Source organism: Schistocerca nitens, chromosome 7, assembly GCF_023898315.1.
Source record: "Schistocerca nitens isolate TAMUIC-IGC-003100 chromosome 7, iqSchNite1.1, whole genome shotgun sequence".
NCBI lineage: Eukaryota > Metazoa > Arthropoda > Insecta > Orthoptera > Acrididae > Schistocerca > Schistocerca nitens.
The window spans coordinates 169,823,123-169,844,124 of record NC_064620.1 but is presented as its reverse complement, the minus strand read 5'-3'; positions in this window follow the sequence as shown (position 1 = coordinate 169,844,124).

The following is a 21,002-nucleotide window of genomic DNA, read 5'->3' as shown; positions in this document are numbered from 1 at the left end:
ATGTTGGAACACGTGAGGCAATACTAACCTTACGACTTATCTTAGAAGAAAGATTAAGAAAAGGCAAACCTACGTTTCTAGCATTTGTAGACTTAGAGAAAGCTTTTGACAACGTTAACTGGAATACTCTCTTTCATATTCTGAAGTTGACAGGGGTAAAATAAAGGGAGCGAAAGGCTATTTACAATTTGTTCAGAAACCAGATGGCAGATATAAGAGTCGAGGGGCATGAAAGGGAAGCAGTGGTTGGGAAAGGAGTGAGACAGGGTTGTAGTCTCTCCCCGATGTTATTCAATCTGTATATTGAGCAAGCAGTAAAGGAAACAAAAGAAAAATTCGGAGTAGGTATTAAAATTCATGGAGCAGAAGTAAAAACTTTGAGGTTCGCCGATGACATTGTAATTCTGTCAGAGACAGCAAAGGACTTGGAACAGCAGTTGAACGGAATGGACAGTGTCTTGAAAGGAGGATATAAGATAAACATCAACAAAAGCAAAACGAGGATAATGGAATGTAGTCAAATTAAATCGGGTGATGCTGAGGGGATTAGATTAGGAAATGAGACACTTAAAGTAGTAAAGGAGTTTTGCTATTTAGGGAGTAAAATAACTGATGATGGTCGAAGTAGAGAGGATATAAAATGTAGACGCAATGGCAAGGAAATCGTTTCTGAAGAAGAGAAATTTGTTAACATCGAGTACAGATTTAAGTGTCAGGAAGTCGTTTCTGAAAGTATTTGTATGGAGTGTAGCCATGTATGGTCTCCCTCTACGATTTTTACCCTCCACGCTGCCCTCCAATGCTAAATTCGTGATCCCTTGATGCCTCAAAACATGTCCTACCAACCGATCCCTTCTTCTAGTCAAGTTGTGCCACAAACTTCTCTTCTCCCTAATTCAGTTTGGACAAGAAGAGAATAGAATCTTTCGAAATGTGGTGCTACAGAAGAATGCTGAAGATAAGGTGGGTAGATCATGTAACTAATGAGGAGGTATTGAATAGGATTGGGGAGAACAGAAGTTTGTGGCACAACTTGACTAGAAGAAGGGATCGGTTGGTAGGACATGTTTTGAGGCATCAAGGGATCACGAATTTAGCATTGGAGGGCAGCGTGGAGGGTAAAAATCGTAGAGGGAGACCAAGAGATGAATGCACTAAGCAGATTCAGAAGGATGTAGGTTGCAGTAGGTACTGGGAGATGAAGAAGCTCGCACAGGATAGAGTAGCATGGAGAGCTGCTTCAAACCAGTCTCAGTACTGAAGACCACAACAACAACAACATCATAAACTTGTAGTATTCGAAGGTAGCGAAACCGAACTGCTCTGCTGCTTTATAAATAATCACGGCTGCATGTGAAATTATTGGCACTGAGCAAATATGTGCATTTCACTACATATTTTTTAACAAATCAGTTCAGAAATTAGTTAGTTATTTAAAGTTTCACTGTTTCCATCCACAGTGCTTTTACGAGGGTCGGTCAAAAAGTAATGCCTCCCATTTTTTTTCTACTTAAAGAAATTAAGTTAAGTGAAACATTTGAATTTGGCGCCATTCCTCAAACCTTCTTCTGCAATCCACTGCAGTAGTAACTTTCTGTGTCAACAGGTGGCAGCACAGCAGAAGTTTGTAAGATGGCCGACATCGATGTTCGTTTGAGACAGCGTTGTGTGATTGAATTCTTGAATGCAGAAGGTGAAACGCCCATACGCATTCATGAAAGACTGAAGAAGGTGTATGGTGTTGTGACAGTGGATGTCAGCACTGTTAGACGATGGGTTCGTCGTTGTAAGGAAGCTGAAGGGCAAACACCGTTGACTGACGAAAAGCGGAGCGGCAGGCCGGTGAGTGCAGTGACTCCACACAACATTCAGCAAGTTGATGACATCATTCGTGGTGACCGTCGGGTGACTGCAGATGAAGTGTGTCGCATTATTTCTCTTAGTAAAGGCAGTGTGATCACGATTATTAAACAATTGGGGTACTCAAAAGTTTGTGCACGGTGGGTTCCAAGAATGTTAACCGATCAGAATAAAGAGGCAAGGAAAACAATAGCCTCCCAACACTTGCAGCGCTTCCGTTTGGAGGGAGATGAGTTTCTGAAAAAAATTGTGACCGGGGACGAAACATGGGTGCATTTTTTTGAACCCGAATCAAAGAGGCAGTCAATGGAGTGGCGTCACACAAGCTCGCCGAGGAAGAAAAAATTCAAAACTGTGCGATCGGCAGGGAAAGTTATGGCAACAGTTTTCTGGGATACAGAGGGTGTGATTCTGGTTGATTTTTTGGAGCAGGGATGCACAATAAATTCTGTTCAATACGTCACAACCCTCAAAAAACTTAAAGCACGTCTTCAGCGAGTTCGCCCAACAAAATCAATGGCAGATGTTCTTCTTTTGCATGACAATGCAAGACCACACACCAGTCGTCACACCTCTGACGAGATTGTCAAAATTGGATGGGAAGTTTTGCCTCATCCCCCATACAGCCCTGACCTGGCACCATCAGACTTCCATCTGTTCGGGCCACTAAAAGAAGCTCATCGTGGGATTCATTTTGAAGATGAGGAGGCCGTCAAAACATCCGTGTGTCAATGGCTTAGGAAGCAGAGCTGTGATTTTTACCGTGCTGGGATACATGCCCTTGTTCAAAGATGGACCAAAACTGTAGAGATGGGCGGAGATTACATTGAAAAATGACAAAATGATCCTCAATGTTGTGGTTTTCAACCTATGTAATTGCATTTAAATTTCCTGACAATTAAACGTAGAAAAAAAAATAGGAGGCATTACTTTTTGACTGACCCTCGTAATTCATTTAGAATGTTTTAATATTTGAAACATTATAACGTACGAATGAAGAATGACGATAGATCAATAAACTTTAAATGCTCATTTAGAAAATGTTATATTCAATTCATCATCCAAAAGGAAAACAAACAACCATAAAAATGCACATGGTTCAATATTCTAACATTTTCTGACATATGTACTTTTAGTGTGATGTGTGTGCTTGAATTCGTGAAGCAGCAACTCGCAGATCCCCTTCCATCTGCAGCTGAGATTAATGTCATTGCGGAAAGCGTTAACTCATACGAGTAAGTTGATGCGAAAGGTAATAACACGTCCACCGCCCGTCTTGCTAAATTTGGTTATTCATTCAGAGCCTGCACCAAAACATTTTCAAGAGACTTCGATTTAAATTCATTCGAAGTGTTCTGGTGTGAAGCGGTCTGTTATGATCGTATCGGACGGATTGTGAATCCAGTCATACTCTGATGAAGGGTGTGGAAATTTATCCTTGAATTGTTGACTAATGACTTAGAGACGTTCTACGTCAGTTCTATTAATTTTATCTACATCCAGTTCATTTTCCGTAACGAAATCATTCAGACAAGAGGACATCTCGCAGTTACCCTTCTCTATCTGGGTTTTTCTAAGTCCAGATTTTCTCTTAAGCGTAAGCACTTTCTCCCTTAGAAAGGCGATGTTACTCTTTCTGCCTTAGGATAATATGTTAGGATAATTCAGTTCCTCAAAAATGTCGGCCAAGTAGCACAATATTAGAAGTAATTTTTCATCCAGAAACAGAGCCGATAGTGTAGGATTGCTGTTCAGCAGAAAAAGACAAAGTTCATCCTTTAGCTCCATAACACGACGAGGCACTTTACCATGAGGCAAGAAACGTACCTCCGTGTGCAATAAAAGCTAATCGTGTGAACAGCCCGTCTCCTCGCAAAGAATGTAAAATAGCCGACCGTTTAAAGCTCGTGCTTTCACAAAATTTATAGCACAGACTGTAACGTTCAGCAGTTCATTGGCTTTCGCTTGTATTACTTTATAAGTTAGTGCAATGTGTCACTTTTAAAGAAGGAGAATAAGCGCACATTCTTGCTATGAAACTCGTTTTAATGGCAGTAAATGCTGCCACCCCATCGGTACCTATATCAACACAATTTGTCCATGACAGAGTGTTGTCAACAAAAAAGGAATTCACAAGAAAGAAAGTATCTTCGCCTGTAGTCCTCCCTTCCAGAGCTTTACAAAATGATAAGTCCTTCTACATTTCATTCTCATAACAATAGGGTAGAAAAACAAGAAGCTGGGAAAGATTTTCGATGTCAGTACTGTCATCAAGTTGCAGGGCGAATTTTGTGCTATCATTAAGACGTGGTAGCAACTGACTTTTCATTTCAGTGGCGATTTTATCAATACGACGAGCAACGGTATCACCTAAGACTGGTGTCGACCTCAGACTCTCACCAAACCTTACTACGTGCATTATTTCGCACGTTGTGACGGCTCCGGAAAGAAATAATTTCTCACCAGTGATGTGGGGTGATGGACATCGCAATTAAACAAGATACCTCTAGGGACGCTCTTAGGAATTTCATATGTACTGATACCTGTTTTTGAGTCACTTTTTCCTTTTAGTTGCTCATGCGCTTAAAAAATTTGACTGGCTTGCTTATATGGTCTGTCTACATGTGTCTTTAATTTTATAGGTTTCAATCTGTCATTGGCTAAAATCTCCAAAAATGAACTCACTCTGCTCGTACCTCATTATTCAAAAGAATGCTGGCAAAGCCTAATGTCAGATAATCAACATGATATTCACGCAATTTTGTTTTGCGTTTAGAAGTAACGTTGCTGATGGAAAGACGCGATAGGGGAATGTACTTTGATTAAATTAGAATGTTTTTCCTTATTAGAACTGCATAGTTTCGAAGGAGAGAAGACACTCGGTGAATCACTTCCATGGGATCTCTTGTTACCGCCGCGAACCAGCCACCTGCCTGGTGGAAAGTTTATCTCTTTATTTTAAATCCGGTTTACCACTTCCACTGCACAAGCAATAGAGCACAGCTTCTGGCTAACACACTGCCTTTGAACTGACTTCGGAAGCCTTGCTGAAATCTGGAGGATAGTGAGGCTGTAATTAAAAAACAAAAAGCTATTCTTTTAGTCATTGTCGCAAGTAATTGGCTGTCACACTGTAAAACGGCTTATTGGCATTAGTGATTTATAAGTGTTTGGTAATTAGCTACCCTGCGAAGATCGGTGACAGGGGCTGTGTTATGAAATATTCGCGACTTTTCTGAGCATGCCTGCTGTCAGGATCTAATGGGTAGTTCTTGTGAAATACGGAAAGTGTTGTTTCTTCTGAAATAAGACAGCAAATGAATGATGGGTGAGCTTCCTAATTTGGTTCATGGAAATGAGAATCTGGTACTACCGTTATTTATTCACCGGAAATCGCTTTCTTACATAGCATGAAATATAAATACTTTACTGAAATCCGGCGCCTCCCTCTATTACTTCCTGCGTCTCCCTCCCCTTCGACAGACACCGCCCCCTTGCGTTCTTTATTAATTCATCTGGAAACGCCATTTTTCCGTTTTTTAAAATCTATATCCGTTATCAAGACACACCTAATGAACCATGATTTTTGGGTCCCAAAAGTACCAGCTGTGGGTATAGCCTCTTCTATCATTTCTATTCATGATAAGTAATCGAACATTGGGATTTTGCGATATCATTATCCGTTACAGAAGTCCATAGGTTCGAAGTAACCCCACTTATGCACGTAAAATATCACATAATATCATACCTGAAGCATAAATGTCATTTTAGCTGATAATTTTAAGTGACGTCACGAGCATATAGGAAGGGCTATTACCGTCATCGCAATAGTTCTGAGGCCACCAAACTATGTATTTAGTCAGCATTTTTTCACCAATAAAACTTAATGACACGCTGTCTCACATCACACCTATACAAAATGCCCAAAATGGTACTTCAGTGACAAAAAGTAGGCTAAAAAGGGTCTGAAAATGCTTGAAAAGAATTTAAAATGACTACAGAAAATTGCGTGAAACTGGAAAGACAGCAAATGTTTCTAATAATATTTCCACTCTTTTAAGATACAAATCATGAGCCGGCAGTTTCTGATTAATTACAATCGATGAGAAAAGTACACAGAAAAAACGTAAAACAAACGATTTTGTATTAAGAGAAGTGTTAACCACTCATCACTATGTATTCGAATAATCAACTTGGTATTAATGCACTTTGCTTTTGAATTTAAAACTAACGTTGCTGATAAGAACAGAGGAAGTCGCGAAAGAAGAATGTACTTGATTAAATTCAAATGTTTTCCCTTATTAGAACTGTTTAGTTTCGAAGGAGAAGGAGAGAAGACACGCGGTCAATCACTTCCATGGGATCTCGTTGTTACCTCTCCATTTGTTGTTTATATGTGTCAGATTATGGGCTCTGAGCACTATGCGACTTAACTTCTGAGGTCATCAGTCGCCTAGAACTTAGAACTAATTAAACCTAACTAACCTAAGGACATCACACGCATCCATGCCCGAGGCACGATTCGAACCTGCGACCGGAGTGGTCGCTCGGTTCCAGACTGTAGCGCCTAGAACCGCACGGCCACTCCGGCCGGCTATCAGATTATAAAATGCGTCGAAGTATACAGGGTGTTCGGAAATTCCCGTATCAAACTGCTAGGACTTGTAGAGCGGAGTGAGTACATAATATTTTGCATAGGAAACACACCGTTTCCGTTCTACGATGATTTCAGCTCAGACGTTTGACTCATCCACTCCCGCTTGAGGAACTGAATTAGGTGTGAAGCAGTACAATTATTAAGTAACAATTCGAAAGGAAATATGACAAATCATCCATTTACCGCTTAAGCTCATTTATTTTTATTAACACTTAAACATTACGTGTTTACATTATCCCAAAATAAAAACGGATCCAGCACGATGTACGTACAGAGCAGTACTAATGCATCACAACAGCGGATCGACGTGGCGAGCCCCAATGTTGTTCGGATGTTGTACCTATGAGGAGTGTTCGGGTACATACTCTCCATTCCACTGGGCGTCTCGTTAGTTTCTAGGGGCAAGGCCAGTACTCGTGCCAGCAGATCTCTCTCTGCCTCTACAGAAGTCTCGTAAATTAAGCTATGCATACGACCCGGCAAGAAGCACACGTCTTCCTGTCTACCCTACTGCATATCAGGGTAACCTGCTCTAAGAGTTTTCTCTTGTCCTCAACAGACATGGACGCATTACACACCTGAATTGAAACCGCCGTAGAACGAAAACGGTACGTTTCCGGACTGTGTTCTTATTCAAAATATTATGTACTCACTTCATTCTACAAGTCCAAGAAGTTTCTAACGGAAACGTCCTAACACCCCCTGTAAATAAACTATTAAAACTTTATTGACCTATAGAATCCATTTTATATGAGCAGCATACCCTGTCGTAGCAGGGAAAAGAAGGTAACCAGTTAAAACGCTCTGACAGAAAAGTGGGGAACAAAATGCCTCAACCCTTATTCCGCCTTCCTCATTAAAAATTTTGGCATGCCAACATATTTGCACTTTCTGTGATGAAAGAGAGTAGAAGGCAGTGACGTTGGAAGAGAGAGGAGATAGTGGCAGTGGAAGAGAAAGAGAGATAAGACAGTGATGGTAGGAGACAGAAGGTGGCAGTGAAACAGAAAAAAGAGATGGATGAAGACAGTAGCAGTGCGAGCCAAAGACAGAGAAGATATTGATGGTCAGTGAGAGCCAGTGGCAGTAAGAAAGGGAGATGGGTGGAGACAGAAGCAATGGAAGCAAGAGAAAGAGAAGATAGTGTAATTGCAAAAGAGAGACGAGTGGAGACCATACATAGACTTCGGTGGTCTGGACCGTCCCAGACGGGCGAACTTTAACACATAAGCATTTGGACCGAAATTTTATACGCGTGAGTATAGAGGTAAATTAAGTTAGACCTTAGAATTTTTGTGCTGCCGAAGTATGAGACAGACAGTAGCAGTGAAAAAGAAAGAGAAAATTAGACAGTGTAAGTTAAAGAGGCAGTGGGATATACAGGGTGTTTCACTAAATGTGTTTGTCTCTGTAAGTTACGAAATAATAGGCGACGGAAATATTTATTGCATAGGTAACCATAAGAAACGTTTCACTGTCTGCGGAGCTATGAACATAGTTTATTGTGTTATTATCCAAAGAGTCACAGCAAAAAATACAATTTTTTAAATGGAGCAATAGTTGTTTATATCACGCACTGGACTCAGTAACACCAGCTGTGTATACATCAATTTAAATTACATTCCTATCATTTTTAGTTTGGGAGGTGCAACCCTTCAAAGTGTTAGGGGCAGACACCACATGCTGTACATAATACATGGCTGTGCGGTGGGTGATGGATGTTCTGGCGTTGGGAAGTTGATTTAAATGAGATGTTCAAAAGTATGTCCACGTTCCTGAATGCACCCGCCGTTTTATATCATCTGTGGATGTGGGCTCAGTGAACACGAGCCTTCAGATATCCCTACAAAAAGAAATCTAAAGGTGTTAAATCGGGCGACCTTGCGGGTCATGAGTGAGACCATGGCGCCCCAACTACCTTCCTGCAAACCTGTTGTTTAGTTCTTCCACAACAGCACGCGCAGAATGGGCTGGGTGACCATCGTGCTGCATCCACATATGGACTCTCGTGTGTAGACACACATGTTCAAGGAGACCACCCAAACTGTCGACTATAAACACGCGATATGACTCATCTGTCAGTGTGCCGTGGAAGTAGTGTGAACTGATGATTTCATCCCCAAGGATTCCACACTATACTTTAATAGACCACCTACGTTGACGGTCGACAGGTCTTACCCACCGAGGATTGTCTAGGACCCAGTAGTGCACGTTATGGCGATTCACTGCACCATATTTTGTGAACGTGGACTCATCAGAGAACATAACACATTGTAAAGACTCCAGCGTGAAATTACGCATAGCCCATTCACAGAATGTAACTCTAGCGCGTAAAACGTTCGCATGCAGCTCCTGGGTCAGTGACAGGCGGTAAGGGTGAAACCTGTGGCCGTGTACTATACGGCACACAGATGTGAGACTGACACCAGCGGCTGCAGCAACGGCTCGTAGGCTGACATGAGGATCGTGGTGTACTGCAGCTAAAACAAACACCTCCATCTTTTCACTTCTTGCACTTCTTCGTCTGTTACTGTGGCGCCTGTTTCCCGAAGTCGTTGTTCGGCACGTAAGAACATAATGGCTGCCGAAGTCCTTCGCCTAGGATATCTCAAAAAATGGTTCAAATGGCACTGAGCACTATGGGACTTAACATCTAAGGTCATCAGTCTCCTAGGACTTAGAACTACTTAATCTAACTAACTTAAGGACATCACACACATCCATGCCCTAGGCAGGATTCGAACCTGCGATCGTAGCGGTCACGCGGTTCCAGACGGAAGCGCCTAGAACCACTCGGCCACACAGACCAGCAAGATATCTCATGGCGAACGCCATGGCTCCTTCAGTGGCATCGTGTCGGCACTCGCCGAGCATCAGCAACATGTCAACGTACTCGTTGTTCGTGTATGCCATCTTCATCCGATGTCAGTATCTGCGATATAATGAGCCCCGTTTGTTTGTGTGTCTGGTATACGGCCGTGTGCGGCGACGTCGGCAGTCTAACAGCGCATCGAGGAAGCTTCTAGCTCCGTGACACCGGCGACGTTACAACTCGACCGCACCTCATTTAGAAGGCGCATTGCGTTATGATCAGCGTGTGGTATCTGCCCCTGAAACTTTGAAGGGTTGTAGCTCCCAAACTAAAAGTGACAGGAATGTAATAAAAATTGATGTATATACAGCTGGTGTTACTGATTCCAGTGCATGATATAAACAATTATTGTTCCATTTAAAAAACCTATCTTTTTGCTGTAACTCTTTGGATAATAACACAATAAACCATGTTCATAGCTCCGCGGACAGTGTAACCGTTCTTATGGTGACATACCGCAATAAATATTTCCGTCGCCTGTTTCTTCGTAACTTACAGAGGCAAACACATTTAGTGAAACACCCTGTATATTGAAATGACAAAAGTCCTGAGATACTATATCAGTAGTAACGCTACACAGGGTATAAAAGGGCAGTGCATCGGCGGAGCTGTCATTTGCAGTCAGGTGATTCTTGTGAAAAGGTTTCAGACGTGATTATGGCCGCACGACGGCAATTAACAGACTCTGAACGCGAAACGGTAGTTATCGCTAGACGCATGGAACATTCGATTTCGAAGTCCTTGGGGAATTCAATGTTCCGCGACCCACAATGTCAAGAGTGCGCTGAGAATACCAAATTTCAGGCGTTACCTCTCACCATGTGCAACGCAGTCATCGATGGCCTTCACTTAACGACCGAGAGCAGCTGCGTTTTGCACGGCACTATCAGTGTTAATAGACAAGCAACACTGCATGAAATAACCGCCGAAGTCAATGTGGGACGTACGACGAACATATCCACTGGGATAGTGCGGCGGAATTTGACTATATCCTGGAAGAAATAGAAGTTAAAGTTCAGTTAACAAATCAAGTTTCTGATAGAGAAAGGCAGAATTAATGGAAGTGTTAATCACTTGTCATAGTGTATTCTCAAATACGCCTGGTGAAGTTAAAGGGTATGAATGCCGTTTGAATGTAAAGCCTGGGCAGGTATTTTTCAAAAATCTTATCAGATACATGTGGCGAGAAAGCAAGCTGTAAAGAAGGAAATTAAACGCATGTTGGCATTGGGGGGTCTTTGAACAAATAACTAATGAATATAATAAACCTCTTGTTGCGCATAAGCGTGACGGAAGCGTCAGATCATTCCACTGGATGCACGCTGGCTAAATGAAATTCTAATAACAGAGAGTGACCGTCCTCAAAATATGGACGAACTGATACAACAGTGCCTAGAACTTACTGTGCCGGGAAACATTCAACTTGGGTCGAGCATTTCAAAACCTTTGAATAAATCATCTAAAACCTTAAAGATGGTGCAACAGGCTTTGCTCCTTATGAACTGATGTTTAACCGGAAACCCCGCAACATCTTTTCAAACATGGTAAATTTTCCAGTTCTATTGTAACTTCTACGTTTATTTACCTGAAATGCTGAATGCAACTGAACCCACTGTCTCTCTCCATGTTTTATCAATTCAACACAGACCTACAGAATTTTCCCTGACAAATACAACACAAACTAATCCTATACATTAATTACCTAAAATAGGCAAACGCAACGCAATCTGACTGCAAATAATTAACACTAAAGAATGGCCATGAATTAGAAGAATCCTAACAATAACCCATACATTTCATAAGTCACTTACCTCACAGAAAATCTTCGTTACACAAACTACAGCAATAACAGCAACAGCAACTACAGCCAGCTAAATAAAAGATTCTAACTACTGTAGGCTCTATCTACTAATAGGCATGTGGTTAGAAAAGGAAAGAGTTTGTTAAAGATCAAACAATGTATTTAGCAGATTTTACCTTAATCATGTGACATCCAGTTCCAAAATTTTATAATCATCAATACTTCCACTATTCAAACATTAGCAGATACATCAATCATCGTTTTACAATCTATTTCCAACCGACACTAAATCCCCATGACGGACACACGTCCAAATCGTCCGTTCGCGCTTTTATCAAGGACCATTCAGGATAATAGGTAAGCATCATGCTGACGCATGCCGATTGGAATACCCGAAATGTAAGAGTGAATTAGACCTACGAAACATTATACATCTGAATCTTTTCAAAATTGACAGTAATTAGATTCTGCAGGGAGACTGCCACTCTTTGGCAGATACTCAGTTGGGCATACTGTACGGACCCGGCTCAATGAAACTTTATTTTCCTTTCAAGTTTCATTCTCTTCTTCTGTTCTATCTATAGTAAGTAAGGAATATATGCCTTCATGTTGTATATATGATATTAGTGTGTAATATCTTCCAAATAAGTAAGAAAGATTCTCGAAAATGGCTTTACCCTAATTATGACTTATAAGAGAATGTGAGAGGTGGTTTGCAGTAATAAATTCTAAATGTTAAAACAACAAGAGTAACTCATGAACATCAATGATAGAAAAATAATGACTAAAGTAAACTAATAATAAATGAGATCTACAAAAAGGATTAGTAACAACAAAATACAGATACTTTGCTTTATGAAAATTAATTGAAGCTGAAAATTCCCAAAATCTGAAAGGATAAACTCTGCATAAATTAATAATTTTCATGTCGGAAGTAAGGTTGTCTGTGATAAGAGAGATTATTAATATGGTGCCAATAGAGGCAGGCCAAAGTGTTTTGTTATTAATTGAAGGAGATGTCTGAAAGTGGTGTGAGGATCACAGAAGGAATATGTGTAAACACCGGCGACAGTAAGCTGACGAAGATAAAACGGAGAAAGAAGCGACGAAATATATAGGAAAATGAAGTATATAGATGAATAAATATAGGGATAAACAGAAGTAAAGAAGTCAGTAGGCTGACATATAAGGTAACATGGAGGAAAATTGGTGTGTAATTCCCTCACGTCCAGTAAAAAGGATTCAAATGTTCAACTGTGTGTTAATTCCTAAGGGACCAAACTCCTGAGGTCATTGGTCCCTAGATTTACACACTACTTAAACTAATTTATTCTAAGAACAACACATATACCCATGCCTGAGGGAAGATTCTAACCTCCAGCGGGAGTGGCCGCACAATCCGTGACATGGCTCCTCAAACCGCGTGGACACTAATCGCGGCTAAATGTATTGAGAAACGCTTAATCTTGCGTAAGGCAGACGGTCAATTAACAGATATATATTGACACATACAGACAACAATGCAGATAAACGAATGTGTTAGAAAACCTGGATTGTTGAGTACTGGTGTGTTACAATAAAAACAGCTTTTTAATTGTGTGTGAGTAATGTTACGATTTTATTAAGCGGCATGTTGCAATAATCATTTTGAAGAAGTTAATAAAAGATCTCTAAATAATAAATTTTAAAAAGAAAAACTCTTTCTGATAATTTCTCAATTAATTACATAAATTATAGAAGGAAACTAGAGTATAGAATATGTTTCGTTGTCCCTTAGGTATATGCTGAGAACTGAGCTTAGCATATGGTACGTTTATCTGGGATACGGAGGCCACATTAAAGGCAGTCTACAAGCTGTATGGAGAAGGAAGTGAGAAGGATACCAACTATAGTGACTCCTCCTCTTTCCCTTTTTGTAACAGAGTGTCAAGAAGGAGACTAACAGTGACTTCTGACCTCTATCTTAAATGTGTTAGTGAAGGTGGTTCATAACGACACGCACCAGTGTCCACGGTTGTGATTAAATAAGCGAGTATTGAAAAACTGCAAAAGAGTGAAACTTTGGTGTTTCTCTTTCAGGTAAAGACTGAAAATTTCAAAATTAATTTTGTAATAATGGAAAATTTTATATATATATATATATATATATATATATATATATATATATATATATATATATATATGGCTTTACCAGAGTTACACACACACACATATATATATGTGAGTGTGTGTGTGTGTGTGTACACACATATATATATATGTGTGTGTGTGTGTGTGTGTGTGTGCAACTCCGCTAAAGCCGGTCGCAAGCCCGGTTGAAAAAAGAGGAAGGGAAGGAGTAACACCTCGTTAAAAGCCCTTGGTTCACCTGGCCCAGGCGATAGTACCTTGTGAGGGCTCCTTGCCAGGGATACGGTGAAGACCTCAACGGCAGTGAAGGCGGAGATGAAGATCATCGATGCGGCGTAACTGGCAGAAGAGGCAGCCCAAATCCACTAGTGTCTGTTCTGGACTCCAGCTGGTAGTGTTCAGCGTCTGTTCACCTAGTTGGTGCGGCTGCTCCATCCTCTTCTTGATCTCAAAAATCAAGTTGTAAACATGTGACCTTCATAGAAGATCACCACAAAACAAGTTTCAACTGGACTAACATGATGGAACAAAAGGAAAGAAATCCACTACCCCAGGCATCAGTCTCTAGACTGAATCTTCCTCGTCATCGGATTCTGGGGAACCAGGAACGTGATGCGCAGAAAAGTCGGAGTCAAAATCTCTAAGACCAAAATAGAAAAACTTCATTGGAACTCTCAACATACACACACTCTCCACAGCAGGTAAACTCAAACAATTCACAAATGCTATGGAAAAATTTCACATAACAATCCTTGTGATTCAAGAAACACGATTTACTGACGAAAATCATTTTGATTCAGGATACTTCAAAATCTACAAAGGAAAACCTGCAGTCCAGCTGAAAAAGGGACCCAAACAATTTGTCACAGCTTTTGTTGTGCACAAATCAATTATAGGCACAATAATAAGCTTCCATTCAACATCAGAAAGAATCTCGACAATCTCAGTAAAATCTGGACACTAGGCATACACAATGGTAAATGCACATGCCCCCAAAAATGATTACAATAGCAAAGATCCACAGGCAATAGATGACTTCTGAGAACTACTGGAGGAAACGTCAAATAAAATCGCTACTCATCACGTGAAAATTATGTTAGGAAATTTCAATGGACAACGCAGCACAGAGAAAATATTCAGGAAAACAAGGGGAATTCATACAGCTCACAAGAGAACAAATAAAAACAACGAGAGACTGACAAACTTCTGCGAAAATTTTGATCTTAAAATCATGTCTACACAATTCCTTAAACCTGTAAACAAAGTTACGACACGGAAATCACCAAATTCAAATTTGCATGAATTTCAGATAGAGAATGTTGCCATATCTAATAAGAATACCAAATAAATACTTAATGTACGAACAAGAAAGGGATTTTTTGAGTCAGAGCACCATCTGCAGCAAATAAATATTAGATTTCAGCCTAACAGAAAGAAACCACCAATGAACTAAATTGTTAGAATTGATCCAGAATACCATAAACTTAACAAGAGAGAAATTCTCCAGGAAACTGGGCAGTCAAACGCAACGAACTGGAAGAAATTTGCAGAAGTACCGAAAAACTCTATGAAATTTGGCAAACCCCCAGAAAGAGAAAACACGGATGCTGGAACAGTGCATGTCATCAAGCAATAGATGAAAGAACACAAACTTGGAAAACATTCAGTGGCAACAAAACTACAGAAAAATGGCAGGAATTTTTGAGAATACCGAAGAGCTCATCCAAGGCAATACGAAGAGATAAACGTAGATATAAGCCGGCTTAAAGAAATTGAAAAAGAATTTATCAAGAACAACACCAGAAATTTTTACAATTTTTTTAAAGAAAACCTAACAGGGTATCAACCACCTAATCTGTGCTTTCGCCGGCCCAGTGGATCACTGGAAACCAACCCAAGAAAGAACTGTCAAATTTTAGCTAAATATTTTCACTCACTTCTCAACTGCGAGCCTCCGACAGAACAACTAGATTTCGAAAAACCCACATCCAATCCCGATTCAAATCCACCATCAATTAAAGAGGTAAAGGAAATAATCAATTCTTTGAAGAACAACAAGTCTCCAGGGGAAGACGGAATCATAGCAGAAGTACGGACATTAAATGACAATAATCTCACACAAGTAACCCACAGAATTGTATCAAACATTTGGGAAACTTGAAACATCCCCTTTGAACAATTATACATGACTGTGCTTAAATTTTTTTTAGCGCAACGCAGTCTGACTTTCACTAATCCCTACAAGAGAATGGCCCTGACTAAATTAACCTATACGTTTCACAAATCACTTACCTCACAAAAATCTTCGTTACTCAAACTACTGCAATACAGCGAGCACCACTACTGCCAGCTAAATAAAAGATTCAAACTACGGAAGGCACTAACTACTGATAGGCATAGTTAGCAAATGAGAGATTTTAATAGAGAACAAACAATGTATTTACCTTAATAGTCATGATATATGTAGCAGTTCATGCCATCCAGTCTTACAAATTTCAAAACTCTGCCATTTCTCTCCCCACATCCACCACTGCTGGCGGCTCACCTCCAACTGTGCAACGCTACGCACTGCTAACAGCCAACTACCCAACACTACAATGGCCAACAACAATGCAAACCAGCCACAGACTGCACACAGCACAGCCAGTGATTTTCATATAGAGCGCTACGTGGCGTTACCAATATAAAAACCTAAACAGCCGACTTACATAGACCCCATGCTCCCCACAAAAAATTTTACAAATTGTTTTGGGCAGTGGCCAATACAGATTTGAAAAAAATTTTCATAATTACAATAACAAAGAAATCAAATGCACACACTTATTGACACAATGTTGGTCAAAAGCTAAAATTTTCTCACAGTCCATAAAGACAGTCCTGATCATTCATCACAGTAAAATTGCAGTGTTTTGTTTTTTTCTCAAAGTCTGGGCAGTAAAAGAGAATGCACATGGAAGTAGTGGATTTCCATGCAGTCTTGAAGAAGTAGTGTTGTCCTTCCAATGGAAAGACAGTGCTGACTCTTGACATGCAGATAGGTAATGGGCCACAACAGGGCAAACCCACAGCAGAGTCAGTCAAAGTTGAAGAATATTGATAGGTAGGTCATCACAGAGCAGACCACTGTAGTCTTGTTAGAGATTACGGTATTGGTGGGCCATCAAAGGTGCAGACCCACTGCAGTCCTTGTGGAAATAATGGTATTGGTGGGTCATCATAGGTGCAGACCTACTGCAGTCCTTGTAGAGATGGCCAGCAACCATCTGCTGTGACTGTGCAGGTGCACAATCACCATCGAAGAGTCTTGTGGACAATATAGCAAGCCCATGAACCACCACTTGCGCACTCACAAAAATTTTTTTTTGAAATGTCCTTAGAACCAGCAATGCTGTTATCCAGTCCCTTGCTGAATTATTAACACACATGCTAACACTATCAGTCCCTACTTCTCACATATTGTCCATATACTATGACCAACAGAAACGTGTGCAGTTAAATGTAACTTACAAGTTGCTTAATTTGATGAACTGGTGTCAATTACAATTTTATAACATGAGAATACAATAACAAAGGTACAAAATACATCATTAAAGAACATAACAATACAGATAACATTTGTAGTAATAGGGGCTTTACAAAAGAATAGAAATAAACATATACATCAGTGTTACAGGAATTATGACATAAGTAAATACATAAAAAATCAGAATAACTTTTGAAACATCAACTTCACACATGAGCATTAAAACTAAACAGAATATATAATGTCTAAACATCTTTACAAAGTAATAACATATTATTAATGCCAATTATATTTGAGGATAACAGTATTCCTCATAATAGTGAATGTAGCTTAGTATTAGAAGAGAAAAATATTCTATGAAACAGTACACAGAGACAGGAAGAAAGCAAATACACAAGGGTACACAAACACATAGGGGGATAACACAATGGAAAGGACAGGGTTCGTTTTCAGTGTAACATTTGGTAGTGCAGTATTTTGCGAACAAAACATTTTTTGTTCTTGGAGATCTCCCTTCGTTCATCATTATTCCCAAAAAGTCCTATCTATACCTCCTTTCCGTATTCTAACCATATTTCTTTCAAAATAATTATGGCTCATTGTACAATACTCATTTTGGCCCAAATCGTTTTCATATAACTTCTCAATGCATTCTTTCCCTATTCTCCATAGTTAGGTTCTTATATAGTCTACCCCCTCTTAAGCTAACTTAAATCTACTGAGCTCAGATATACATACAAAGGGACGAGGCAATGCAGCAGCACAAAACAATTAACACAAACAGCAATGACAAAAAAATACAAATTGGCAAAGCTAGCAGCAGTAAATCTAAATTTGAAGAGCAAATGCAACATTATCACTAATATGAGCCAATGTGCAGCAACAAGAAAAATAAATCAGTAGTAAAACTGGCTTAACAGAGTAATACAAAGTCAAATTCAGTTACACTATGCCTGGCAACCAGCAGCAGCAAATGAAATAACTTATACCTAAACATGACAAAGTTCAAGCAGAAAAAAATATTACAGTAAAAATGGCCATGTTTAATGTATATGTCACATCTTAACACTAGAGTGATGCATCACGATAACTTACTCTACCAAAAAATTACCAAGTAGTTGAAAAGAAAATTATGTATGCAGTTACTGTTATTAATCCCTTGTTATTGTTCTTTCCATTCCAAGTGCTCCTTTTTCTAAGAATGCTGATCATAAAATTATTATTTAATAGATCTGTTGGCAGAAAGTGTTCGCATTAGCAAATGCATTTTATTTTATTTTATAAAGCCAATGTTGCAACACAGCTGGAAACCAGATATCAAATAAAATAAGCAACTATGTACAAAGTAAAGCATAAAAATATCATTCAGTAGTCATGAGGCATTTCATAAGTTAGTAGAAATTCTCTCAATTCTCATAGAAAGACACTTGTCATAATCAGGTGTGCAGATGTACGAATATTTCCCATCAGTTCATAAGCATTTCAGTAAGTAGCACAAAGTACGAGTAATCATATGTTTTCAAGTAATGAGCGTGTCATATTTGCGATGCTTTCTACAAAGGAACGTCAATAGCGAGGATAATGACATTTTTTTTTCTCTCCACCTAATGGCTTTCTTTTGTCAGACGACTACCTCTCAGCTGGGCGCCCAAAACGCATTATGTCGAGGTCACTTACCTTTCTTACCGAAATATTTACGATTGCAGTTTCCGCTACAGTGGCAGTCTCATATAAAAATTTCACAGGTCAAGAATTTGCGTTACAAATCTGTAGAAACAAAATCCTATTGATATAACAGTGTCCAAAAAATTTTCGTCGGCATTGTAATACATTCACGCATTTACATACATTTCATAACTCTTAAAGTACGATTCTTGGTTTCCAACAACCTTTTTCACAAACCAGAGTCCCTAACCACTAGTCATTATTCCTTACCTTATTCGTCGACACATCTTCAATATTTCATCATAACAGATACGTAGCATAATCAAATAACTCATATAGGATCAGCTTATTGATCATAAACATACCGCAACAGCATAATACACATAGTCATCGTAATAATAGCATCATAGCACCTCAGTCAAGTCTCAAAAATCGTCGTAGCTTTCTGCAATAATTTCAAAACCAAAAAAGAATTCTTTGCTCATTTCAATAGTGTCATCTACCTCAAACGTACTTTAAAATTATGCTCCCTTACCAAATACGACATTCAAAGCTTTCATAGTATCACAATGGTTCTGAAAAAATATGAACAGTTCACAAAGTGCAGACAAAATACAATTTCATCAGTGTGAAATTATCCAACTGTGCAATTGCATAAACATGTGACACTGACATAGTAAAAAAGACATGTTTGTCTCTCTCAGTTAAATGATCAGATAGCTGTGTAATTTATGTGTTAGAGAAGTATGGTACCGATGTGTAAAGTTGTATAAGCAAACACCACATTAGCTAGGGCTCCTTGTGCTTGCCAAACACATGGTACACAAAGTAGGCATGTACCCCCCTGAGGATTAATGTAATTATACCCTCAGGTATTACAGATTACAGCAATGGAATGAAATGTATCACGGAAAACCTTTGTATCATTGTAATTCCAAAATCTTTAAAAATAAATGTTTGAAGTACAAAATTAATCACTCAAATACGTGTCCTTTAGCGCTAAATGTGCGTCTTGCTGTAACATAATTCTGTAGAAGTGTCGTAGTTATCTTCCTCCGAAAGCTAAGTTCTGCAGAAGTCAATGTACTTACCTCATCATAAACAAAAGTGAAATGCTTTGCGTATAGATATCTTAGTTATTACGCTTATTGCCGTGATGAAGAAAGTATTGTGCTGTAACATATTGTTGTGCTACGGAAAAGGCTGTCTCCTTGTACCTATACCACAAAAGTTACTACTAAAACATGTTTTACTTTCCAGAAGAATTCAGAAAAACTGTGCAGATATAAAACAGAAACACCTCAAAAGCAACATTGTAAATGGTCACTCATTAGTAGCGTCGTGATAAAATCGTGTAGCTGTCAAAGAAACCAAATGCTAAGTCATATTTAATCCCACAGAAAGTACTTCAAATAAAGAATATCATTTCAAGTAAACCAAAATGTTGCATGAAAATCTCATTAGCAGTGCCGGTATATGTTCTAAGTATGTGAGCCTTATAGTCGTTATGTGATCGTGCAACTAACATCAAGAATGTACACATAAAGTAACACTGTGTCATCTGTTCACTATAACAATGCACTCGTAACTACTGTCTAAATATGTATCCTAGGTTCTAGATTGGATAGTTAACTTCAAACACTGTTGCATGTTAACAGTTTCTAAGTCTAACAAAGCATACTAGTAATGTGAAGTGAAAAATTTTATGGCAAAGACTAAGTTAAAAAGCAGATTATCTCTCAATAAGCGATTTTATATGTGAAGTGTGGTGAAATCCTTTACTCTTCATAGTACTCAGAGTTTGAAACTGAATGCAATTGTCATGCGGTATACGTCGGTAAAGAATACTGGAATTTTTCTCAAGGTTAGCGTCTATGTTATTTTTCTCTGAGCCAGCCGGCGCACGTGGCTGCCTGCGGTGCAAGTCATTGTCTGTCTCTTTGTTGGTGCACGTCGTTATTGGGATTAGGAGACCTAACTTCCACAAATTCACCTTGACGAGAAGGCCCTGGCCTGTTTGAAGCTCGCCAGTTCTGTGGAATTCAGGTCTGTCGTTTTGTCAGTAGTTTACATAGTTTCTTGTTTGTCGGTCATGTGGTGGAGAATTTCTCCCAGAATCGTAACTGCGTAGTGGACCATTGCGTCTGAAGTTATTCTGTCTCCCTTGATAATAATTATTATGGTTCCCATATTGTCTGTTTCTCTGATTGTCTCTGTGATAGTCATTACTGCGGAGAGGTGATCTTCCCCTGTAATTATTACTATTCTGCCAACGGTTGTCATACGGGTGGTGTCTGTTTTGGTCACGATTTACGTTGTAAGAATAGCCTTGTCGTGTATTATTTCTGTCATCGCGGAATTGTGACAGATGTGATCTGTAATTGTTGTGCTCCTGTTTTCGCGTTCCGCGATTGTCAGTGTCAATTTCCAGTTCTTGTAACAGTCCCTGAAAAAAGCTTCAATGTCGTCTTTGCAATGTCCTGCTAAAATAATA